This window comes from Pundamilia nyererei, unplaced genomic scaffold (assembly GCF_000239375.1).
Source record: "Pundamilia nyererei isolate P.nyererei 1_Seehausen unplaced genomic scaffold, PunNye1.0 scaffold00125, whole genome shotgun sequence".
In the NCBI taxonomy this organism is placed as follows: Eukaryota; Metazoa; Chordata; class Actinopteri; order Cichliformes; family Cichlidae; genus Pundamilia; species Pundamilia nyererei.
Window position 1 is genome coordinate 1372711 of NW_005187526.1, and position 10666 is coordinate 1383376.

The window sequence follows — 10666 nt, forward strand, 5'->3', positions numbered from 1 at the left end:
AACAGCACTAAAAATCATTCAGAAGTTGCATTGAAATATCAACTTCATTTCATTATCACAGCACTGCTGACCTACATCAAGTCACATCTACAGTAAGCGCTGAAAGATGGAGCTTCTCACATACACGATCTTCATCAGCATGTGGGAAGCTCAGTGCTGCTGGCTGCTGCTGCCACCAGCCCGCTGTGAGCGAGAGCAGGCTGGAAATCGCTGAAAGTGGCTGCGTGTCGTGTCAACACTGTCAGAGCTAAAGAGGGAGTTCCTTATCCCTCCTCTCTCTCCCTCGCTCTCTCTTCCTTCCCCCCTCTCTCTCTTCTTCTCCTTCTCTCTTTCTCTCTCGCCCGCTCCCTCTCTCTCACAGCTCAGCATCTCCACTCTCACGTTGCGTAAACCCACCGATCTGATGCTCCACAGAGGCACCATCCAGTCCATCTGAGGTGGCAAAAGATTTGAATCACAGATACCGCTAGAGGTGAGTCATTTTTGAATCTTTGTCTTCCCCACTTTTTATGTATTTCCAGCACAGCTCAAAAGGCATCCTGTGTTTTAATTATCTCTTTTATCAAAGCCAACGCAGATACATAATTAGATGATATTATGGGATGACCAGAACCTATGATTTTATCACTGTCACTACTTTATTATTATTATTATTATTATTATTGTTATCCTCTCAGATATCTGAAAATCAGTGTAGATGTTGCAGCAGCATGATAAACGTCATATTTGGACAAGATTTATTTGTTTATTTCTTTATTGTCAGACTTGACCAGCAGCTTCATCCAAATCCATAAATCGCACTGCATTATATTCTAAACTTGTACGTCATCAGCAAGTCTGCAGCCCCCTAGTACACACTTTGCTGATTTTAAACTCTGCAGCTCAGTAAACACACTGTACAGCAAAGTTGTCACATAAGCTTCTGCCTCAAAGCTGTGCAGCGACACCTGCACTCAGTCATGAAAGAAGGTGGCAGGAATTTTATCCTGCATTAACTTTGTCTGTGGGAACTGAAGCTGGGTGGTAATATGCATCGATTTCTTTTGCTTTTGTTATGATTTGTGCAGGAAATGAAATGTGCAGCATTGATTTTACACCAGTGTTAGAGCCTGAGTCAGATAAGGTCTCTCTTTATGCTGCTGGAGCTACTTCCTATGGAAACACAAAGCCAGATGCTGCTTAGTCCAATGGCACACTGCCAGATGTTCAGTTGCTGCAACGCTTAAGTTCCTGCATCCATGCATTGATCACAGTGTCACATAACTCGCTGCCAGGAAAAGCTGTAAGGAAGTTTCATTTCAGCATGCTGCTGCCCAGCTGCTGGCAGTTTATGTGTGTGTTATGTCAGCCTTGTGTGTCACTTAATTAGAGCAGAAAAAAGCAACACTCAGTAAAAGCTGATTCATTAAAATTAAGAAAACATGACAGATTTCCACCTTCATTTTGAAAGAGATGTCCTGATTTCTTTGGTCTAATTGTCACTGTAATAACTGTCTGGAAGAAATATGATTTTCTCACTGAGCTTAGTCACCACAGGGGCAAAGCAGCGTCTCTCTGTGTGAGACGACGAGCTGCCTTTTCATTGACTGACCCAGCTGCAGCTTCTGATAAATACATCTCCTGCTGGGGGAACAAAAACACGCCTCCGTGCACAACTATTATTTGGTTTGCATTATGCCCCGTTCATCTCTTCTACATGGGTTTCTTTGGCATCTGTGAATCTATGACGAGTAACTGCGTTGAAGCTCATGTAACTAGGGACTCAAAAGCCTCCGCTGGCTTTGACAGAACACGCTGGCAAATAGCCGCGTGGTTATTACTTGTACGAAGACACAGATAGCCCTTTCAGGCAGGGCTGAGTGATTCAGTTTGATGATTTACAGAATTTAATTAATTTAAATTACTTATCCATCAAATATTGTGATGGGCCGTTCACGTCAAGGTTTCGTTAGAAGTCTCAGGTCTGCTGTCTGCCAATAGAGGGGATTCATGCATTAATGTGATAAAGTGCGTTAGTTTGTTAGGAATTATTAGCTATAACCAAATAGTCTGTAAAACATTTCCCAGCTGTAAGCAAATATAGTCCAATGGTATAAAAGTCTATATCTCTATATAGTTACTGTGCAGCTTCAGTCACCTGTAGAAATTATTTTTGTAGTCACTGCCAGATTTCTTGTGTTGCTATATTCATTTAAATATATAGCAACAAATATAGCTATTATGTTACTGATAAGTTCCTCTTTCAGTAGAACTGAGGACTGTATTATACAAATGAACAGAATTTATAGACATCTTGTTGGCTGTAAATATGTAAAGGTAAATAGAAATTTTTATTTTCCAGAGTCTCATGTGCTTGAAGGATTTTTCAAAAACATTTCTCTAAAGATCAGAAACATCTGTACTTTATGGAATTAAATAATTATTTTATGCCTTTCATTTAATGCTGTGACTGTCCTTTTCAGCCGTGGCCATTAGTAGTGTTTACACGATGCTGACAGGTTTTTAAGCACTGGGAAAAGAAAATGTAAAATAAGGCAGAAATGAGCCCAGAAAAGGAGGCTGGAGGAAGAGGTAACCCAGCAATTTCCTCAGCAGCCTGTCTCTGTATTTCACCGTGCCGCACCCCTGTCAAAAAGACTGAGCGTGATCCTATCAGTCATGATAAAAAGGTTTCATGTACGTTGAGTCTTTGCTAAAGTCTACAGTGTAGTATCAAGGACACAATGCAAAGTCATAACAGTATTGATATGTGGTATAACAGATATTCTAGTCAGCTATCTTGACACATAATTTAAATAATCTTTTAAGTGTTTCTTTTGCTGCTCACAAGTAGTTAATTAGCAAAAGAATTGAAGCAGTTACAAGGCAGGCAGGGTTAGGTTATGACTTGAATGGTGATGGTGCTGTTATTTTTGGGGGATTTGTCTGAGAGGGAAAAAACAAAAAAGAAACTAACAGTATGTTTGTGATAATGTAGCCATGGAAACCTTTGAAGAGGCTCCTGACCATAGTGAATTTGCTATCATCCACCCCACTGCGATTGGACACGGTCACATCATGAGATCAGATGCAGATTGAGATTGTCAGTGTTTTGCTCGGTTAGTCGGGGATCAGAGCGAGAGGAGCTCCGCCGGCGGCGGCATCTCGGGCTCTGTTTCACCGTGAGCTGTCTGAGCCCCGTGTTCTGCCTGACGGTCCTTTCAGTCAACATAGCAATCAGACAGCCTGAAATATGACACGTTCATATACATGTTGTATATACCATAAGGGAAAAGACTCTGTACCTTATAATGATTAAGGTACAGAAAATAAAAGCACATATTCTTGATATTTTTACTTAAAGGAAACATGAAGCTTCATTTGTATTACTCACATGCTCATAATTGTGTTTTTGAGCAAGGCCAGACAGGCATTGAGCAAAAGCAGCAATAAAACAGTGTGGAGGAAAAACATGCGCCTCTACTGATTGTTTCTTTAACACTGACAAATACAAAACAAGGCGTGTGTTAAAATTCAGCCCGCACGGCGCATATATGCATATGAAATGAAATCCACATTGTACAGCTTTAAGTGCACCAAACGCTCATTAACTAAATCTATAAAAAACATTATGTGATGTTGTAATTGTGCTTGTGTGGTATGGACAGTGGTTTCCTGCTTCATGGCATATGAGTCATACTTATGATCTTTCTTCAGGCTGCTCCCTTATTCACACGAGGCCACCACAGCAGGTAGCTCCACATATTTGAACAGGCACATTTTTATGCCAGATGCCCTTCCTGATACAACCTCAAAGGAATTTGTGTGTCCTCCCAAGATCAAATCACTGAGCTTTTGCTTGTCCTGTGTCATGTCAGCGCTATCAAGCTAATAAGTCACTTTAAACATTTGCTTTCTTGATCATAAAGTACATTTTTAGAGCATTGACAGCGGGGACAAAAACCAAGCAAACAGGGATGTCTCATGTAAGGCCAAGCACTGAAATATAATAGGAACACTGCTGCTTAGATACTGATGTGCGAAATGAATTTGCTGGCCTGGAGTTTGTTTAGGTGTTTACTTATTATCACAATTAATCAGAATTTTAAAAAAAGTAAAACAAGGAAAAGCAATTCTCCATTAAGCAGAAGTGTATCGAGTGAGACTCCCAATTAGCCGAACCTGATTGACCATTTACCTTGGACAAGACTAACCTCAAAAATTCTGACACAATATCATCAATCAAAAGCTTTCAAAACACTCCCTCTAAAAGGAAAAACTGGCAAATTGTTGGAAATTGGAAAAGGGAAAAACAAGAACTACGTCGCAGATGCTGAGACAAACACACAGAGCGCCTAACAGAAAAACAGTTACAGGATGAGGAGCTCTGAAAGCTGAATCCTTGTGCTTTTGTCATTAAAATGTGTGTACTAAAGGTACTCACAGCCAAATATACTTGGCCGATAAAAAGAAACTAATAATTATTTTTATTTTAAAGGACTTTTGAAAAAATTGTTAGAAAAACTGGAAATATCAATAAATACACACACACTGACAGCCAAGTGAATGATTTAGGTGCAACCATCTTTCTTATGTCACCTAAATCACACCTACAGCAATGAACCAACATTGATTCGTTCCTTTGAGGACCCTGATTGGTCCAATGTGACTGAAATATGGAAAAATGGATGTGACGGTAAGCTCACAAGAATCTAGCTGCCTTGAATGCTCAGACACTTAAATCTTTTCTCTTCTAAAAGTCAGCATGGGTGGATCTTTAAAGGTTACATGCACAATGCATGCATTTTGACGAATATGCCAAATGATGAAAATGGTGTCCCCATCTTCTTGGTTGCTAAGGTGAATATGGCACTCGTCGATCTCAGCGATTTTTATGACTTTGTTTGCTGCACAAACTGCTATAATCTTTCTGGTCATTTCTTCATATAAGTCAGGGTAACATTTATTTATTTATTTTGCTTCAACCATATTTTTCACGCCTTTCCTCTCCGTGTGTCTTGGGAGAAGATGAAATGCCAGCAACCTCTGCAAACGGTGGAGAGTCACAGGTGTTTGTGCGTCTGTCATTACCGCATGCATGCGATTAGATTTAATTACATTTGTGCCAGTGCGTATAATTGTTGTTGTCTTGCTCTTTGAAAGGACAACGTTAGGTACCTGAAAATACATAAGCTGCCACTTGAAGACGGTTGTTTTGTATTTTGATGTTATCTCCCAGATGAATACTGAAATAATTTTCTCACCAAACTATACAACAGGGGTTTAGTAGCTGTTCTTGTATTTCGCTTTTGGCATTCAGTTCACAATAATAATAAATCTGTTAGCTGTAATATTCATTCATTTGCGGTTATTTATGGATTTTTGCTCTGGTTATCAGGTATATTTGGAAATTTGTATGTTTTTCCATGATTATATGATCCTTTTACATTGGAAAAGATGATTAAGCATTTTTTTTGCCTAATCAGTTGATTACTGAAAACTCAAAACACTGATGATAGTGTGCATTCTTGGTGAGGTTGTGAAGTCAGACAATCATTAGCTGTCAGCGAAGGCGTTTCATGATGTCTCTCTTGATGCCACAATCAAGGCACCAAGGACTCTTTGTCAATCAATCAATAACCGACCTCCCCCTGGTACTATTACCACAGAGTGTTGGTTTGGGACCAAAATGGGCCAGGAGAGAAATAGAGAGCCCGAATGAGGAGAACAAAGAGGCAGAGACAAAGACAGAGAGCCCACGATCGGAGGAGCTGAAGGCGAATGTGGTTATTGTAAGTGTGTGAACACACGCTCACAGAAATGACAGCTACATTTTGAGTCAACACCAGAAATTATGAATGAGAGCCAGTGGGGGATCGACTTGTAGTAGAGCACGGGGTGTTTAGGTACAGAATTGGGCACTGATGATACCTGAAAGTGTGGTTTACACAGCACAATGGCTTACATCTTTACATCTGCACGTTGCTGTCTGCCTCAAACATTGCATCCTCAGACTGCAACACAAGTCACTTCAGATAAGCAGGAAACATAATATCTAAACACTCTAATGCAGGCTGCACAGGTGCCAGCAACCTGCACACATTTTCATAAGATAATTTTTTTGTGGGTGTTAAATGAAAGCTTTTTGTTTTTCTCTCTCTTTTTCTTCTCTTATTAATGAGTCACTCTCGCCTGTGCCACTGACTCATCAGCAAACCCCAAATTGTTCGCTCTTAGACTTTCAAGTAGTTTGTGGTTTTCATGAAATACTGAGAGGCCTCTCCTGTGCCTCTGCTAATGTGATGCGACTTCTAGGAGAAGACATTCAGGAAACAGGATTGTTTGTTTTTGTTTTCTGCTTTTATGAAAGGGAATTTAAAAAAGCAACCTCACTGAAGCCATGTGAAAATGAAGTGATCTAAAAATATCACTGCAGGGGGAGTGATGTACTGAGGCCTTGCACGTAGTCATAACACCTGCACCTGCATTTCTGTATGATGGAGGTGATGCCTCATCCTATAGCGAGTCCAAACTAAAATCAGAATGAGAATGCTTTAATAATCCTGAAGGAAATTATGTACAATGATCTAAAACTTGCCTCTAACAATAAAAAGAGTACAGGGCGAAAGGTTCCAGTCTTATTGATTTCATTCAAAATGACACTTTATAAAACAGGCAGCAGGTTAAATTTGTTGTGTGAATCAGATTTAAAAATAAAAAATACCAGTTCTTGTAAAAGAAAACTATAAACATCTATAAACATGCAACATTCATACAGTGAAGGATTTTTTTTATTTTTTACATAAAACATTTTTTTTATTTGATTCCCAGCTGAATTTGTAAGTTTATTCTCTTAGAAAGAAATCAACAGTCTCTCAGTGTTCATGGTAGCCTCACTTTACTCAAAATATTTTTATTGAGCGATTGTGGATGCAGTTTACGAAAAAAAAGAAAAGAAAAGGGAAACAAAAAACTTGTTACATTGAATACAAAACAGAACTTCTCATGTTAGAACATATGTAAAGAAAAAAGAAAACAAACAAACAAACAACAAACCACAACCCAGGAGGGGCGACTGATACTAACAAGCCCTTTCCTTACAAACCACACAGAAGTTAGCTTCGACACCACTGAGCTTCACATTCTCATTAACACAGACACACATCGGAGTGCTGTGGAATAAGCAAAGTTAGTCAGTTAGTCATCCTTAAATTAAAAGTTAGAGAAGTTTGTCAGAAAAAGACCCCAGATTTGATCAAATGTGCCCTTTTGGTTCTGGATGGAGCAGTGGATCTTTCCAAGACTGGGACACGACATGAGATCAACAAAGCACTGAACATGGTAGTCTCATTTTAATAGAGAGACGTAATATCAACCAAACATCTGGGAAAAAACACAGTACTCAGCAAAACACGACTTAGTACTTTAGTCAGATGTTTCTCTTCCTCTTCTCTTCCTCTCCTCAAATCATTTAGGTTTCTAGGCTGCTGCTAAGAAGTCGAAGCATGAGGTAGGCCACGTCACGCTATGACCTTAACATGGGGGGCTGTAGAGACTGCTCACTTTTGGAGACCACCAGAAGTGTGTACTAGTGGACATGCAGTTTTTGACATTTTCATATTAGCTTCCTTTTTCAGAAGCTGGGCTGACAACAAAAGAACATAGTATCAATGCTGGTTCACTGCTGGCCACTGCTGTTGATGTACTAAAGACTAAAGATATCTGAAATGTTTCACTGGGCTCCTTAATAACACTTTAACTACCATAGCCCATGAGTCTTGTTTCCGATACATACATATTCACTTATGGCCGCATTTATTTTCTTCTTTTAATTCTTTCCCCCATGAAATAGAAAATGTCACATGGCAAAGTCTTGATTTTATGAACATGGCAATGATTCCCGGGAGCTTCGATGTTGAGATCTGAATTCAACATAACAAGCACGGCTGCAACACGAAATACTACTGAAATGATGTGACGCAGATAATCAACAGAATCTCAAACACCTGTCATCGAGAGCTGAGGCAGTTTTCTCAAGTATTTCGTTGAGGTTTTTGTAGTTGTAGAAGTTACAGGTGGGATATTGTACACATGTTTACATTTTATGAAACTCACTTGGGTCATGCCTGAAAGAAGCTTTGTGGTACTGAGGTCAGTTTTATCTTTGTGTTCTGCAGTCAACCCATTGTGGCTGATAGTTTATTGATTATTGTGACATTTTCTAAATAATTCCAACATAAATTATATTTTTCCATCACAGCGATTGCATCTCATCAATAATCAGCTTAAGATAGCTGTCGTTTGAATTGCCGCTTGAAAAACTGAACTGCAAGTCCTGACGTTATTCGGTCAGCCCATTCTCCTCGTTTTCCCCTGTCAGGTTGCAGCAGCAGGCCTGACTGCTATCTGGAGCATGTTTATATGTGGATTCTGAAAGTACAGAGTACATGACTTTGTCTCCAGTGTCTTTCTTGTTAAGCTGTTTGGTTAAAGTTCATATATTACTGCTAACTAGTGCTAGTTGCAGACTAATGAAATAACTGAGAGCAAGCCATATCATTAATCAGATAATTCTTTAAGATTCTACAAAAGTCATCAGCACTGCACCACAATTACGATGCAGCGCTTCATTTCAGTGATTTGAGTTAGTCTAGGTAAGGCCCAGCAGGTCACATGTTTTCCCAACATGAGTCAAAGCAGCAGCATGCCTAATTTTAAGCCTTGAATGAATGTGTTTTTAAATCAAACCTCGAACACTGTGATCCTTTTTAGACATTTGGATTTAGAGCCCGCCTCCAATGGCCAATCAAGGAACTGCAGATTTTAACACTTCTGTCTTTGCCTTATTTTTCAGGTTGCCATTAAAAGAGTCACCAACTATTTGTTAGGTACACGTATTGAACTGTTTGTTATTTCAAACATAAAACCAAAACCACATCGGCGCAACTGTATATATCTTCAAGATGAACTGCTGAAGTTCAAAATGAGCATCAGAATAAAGATTTAATTAAATGTGCCATGGTTGCAGGTACCTGCTGAGATTTTCCTGGACATCCATCTCTAGGGTTCACAGTGAATGGCAATTCTCAAAAGGAATTTACAAACTGAGCTGACAGGAAAGAAACAGTAACTCAAATACGCACTTCTTACAACCATGGTATGAAGAAGAGCATCACATAACGGACAACATACCAAACCAGGAAGCATATTGGTGCCAGTAGCTGACTGTTAGCACTCCTATTAGCTAAGAACAGGAAACTGAGGGTACAATTCATATGGGCCCAACAAAATTGGAACGGAAGATTGGAAAAATGTTGCCTGGTTTGATGAATCTCGATTTCTACTGTGACATTTAGATGCTAGAGTCAGAATCTGGCATAAACAACTTGAAGAATGGATCCATTCTGTCTCATATCAGTGGTTCAGGCTGCTGCTGGTGGTTGTTGGCATACTTTGGGCCCCTCAGTACGCACTAAGCATCGTTTAAATGCCACAGCCCACCTGACTGTTGTACCCATCTTCTGAAGGCTGTTTCTAGCAGGATGATGCACCATGTCACAGAGCTTAAATCACCTCAAACTGTTTTCTTGAAGATGACAGTGAGTTCACATTACTCAAACTCCACAGTCACCAGATGCAACAGAGCACCTTTGGGATGTTGTGAATTTGGAGATTTGCTTCAAGGATGTGCAGCAGCTGCATAACCCTTGTTCAATTTATGCATAATTAACACAGTTCTGATATGCAAAAGGCTTCCAAACCGGTACAAGCAAGGTGTACCTAAAAAAAGTGTCTTTTTAAAAAGACTCTGTATTTAAGCAGCCCTCTGACTCCTTTGAGGCCTGGCACTGTGCCCAGGGGCTGTACCTGAGGACTGTTTAGTAATCCAGGCACAAATGTGATTGAATTCTCTGCTGTGCTCTGTGTTCATGTCTAGCTCTGTCTCAAACAGAAAAATATTTGAAATAAAATTTCAGTTTTTCATAAGAGCCAGCAAATAGGCAACGGATCTTTCACGAGCTTGCTAATGATTTTTTTATTTATTTTTTTTGCAAAGCATCAGTTTCTAGTTTTCAGAAAACACTTTCATCTCCTTTGCGAGCTGAAATAATGAATCTTCATTCTTTGAGCATTAGAAACAGAAATAGTCAAAGCTGGTTAAAGAGTCATCAGTTTCCATATATCTGGTAAATGTTGTGAGAGATATTTAAAAGTATTTATATGTGCCAAATCCTTAAACCAGTGTGAGAAGACACACATCATAGAAAATATTCAAATACATAGCCACCTGCCTCATATTGTTTAGATCCATTTAATGTTGCCAAACAGCTTTGAGCCACAAGGGTACAGGTCACAGGACCTTTGTGGTTTCTGGCAGCACTTGTTGGCAGCATATCCATATGACAGGGAGATTGGAGGTCCATGGGTCAGTATTATTCCAGCACATCTTTTGGCAGCCCAATTAGACTGCAGGCCAGGGTCAACAGCTTGATCTTTCTGTGGTCCTCTGTCCCTGAATAGACTTTCTCATAATTCTCGGATTTGAGCAACTGTTCTCCAGGTTTTATGAAGGTCTTTCTTTGAGCATTGGCTTCTTTTTCACTTATTTTTAGTCCAGTCAAGTCCAGAGTAGTTTTGCACCAACAATATGATTCCCAAAAATCGGAAAACAACAGTGTGTACTTAA

The 10666-nt window shown here is 39.6% G+C and overlaps 1 protein-coding gene across 1 annotated transcript in view; it reads left to right on the forward strand.

Annotated features, from left to right (window-relative positions):
- The first annotated feature begins 386 nt into the window (after positions 1 to 386).
- mc5ra (melanocortin 5a receptor) overlaps positions 387 to 10666 on the forward strand; it is a 19371-nt gene continuing 9091 nt past the window's right edge. The window contains exon 1 of the mRNA XM_005742948.1: positions 387 to 472. The gene's annotated coding sequence lies outside the window, so the exon portion shown is untranslated. The remainder of the gene's footprint in view (positions 473 to 10666) is intronic.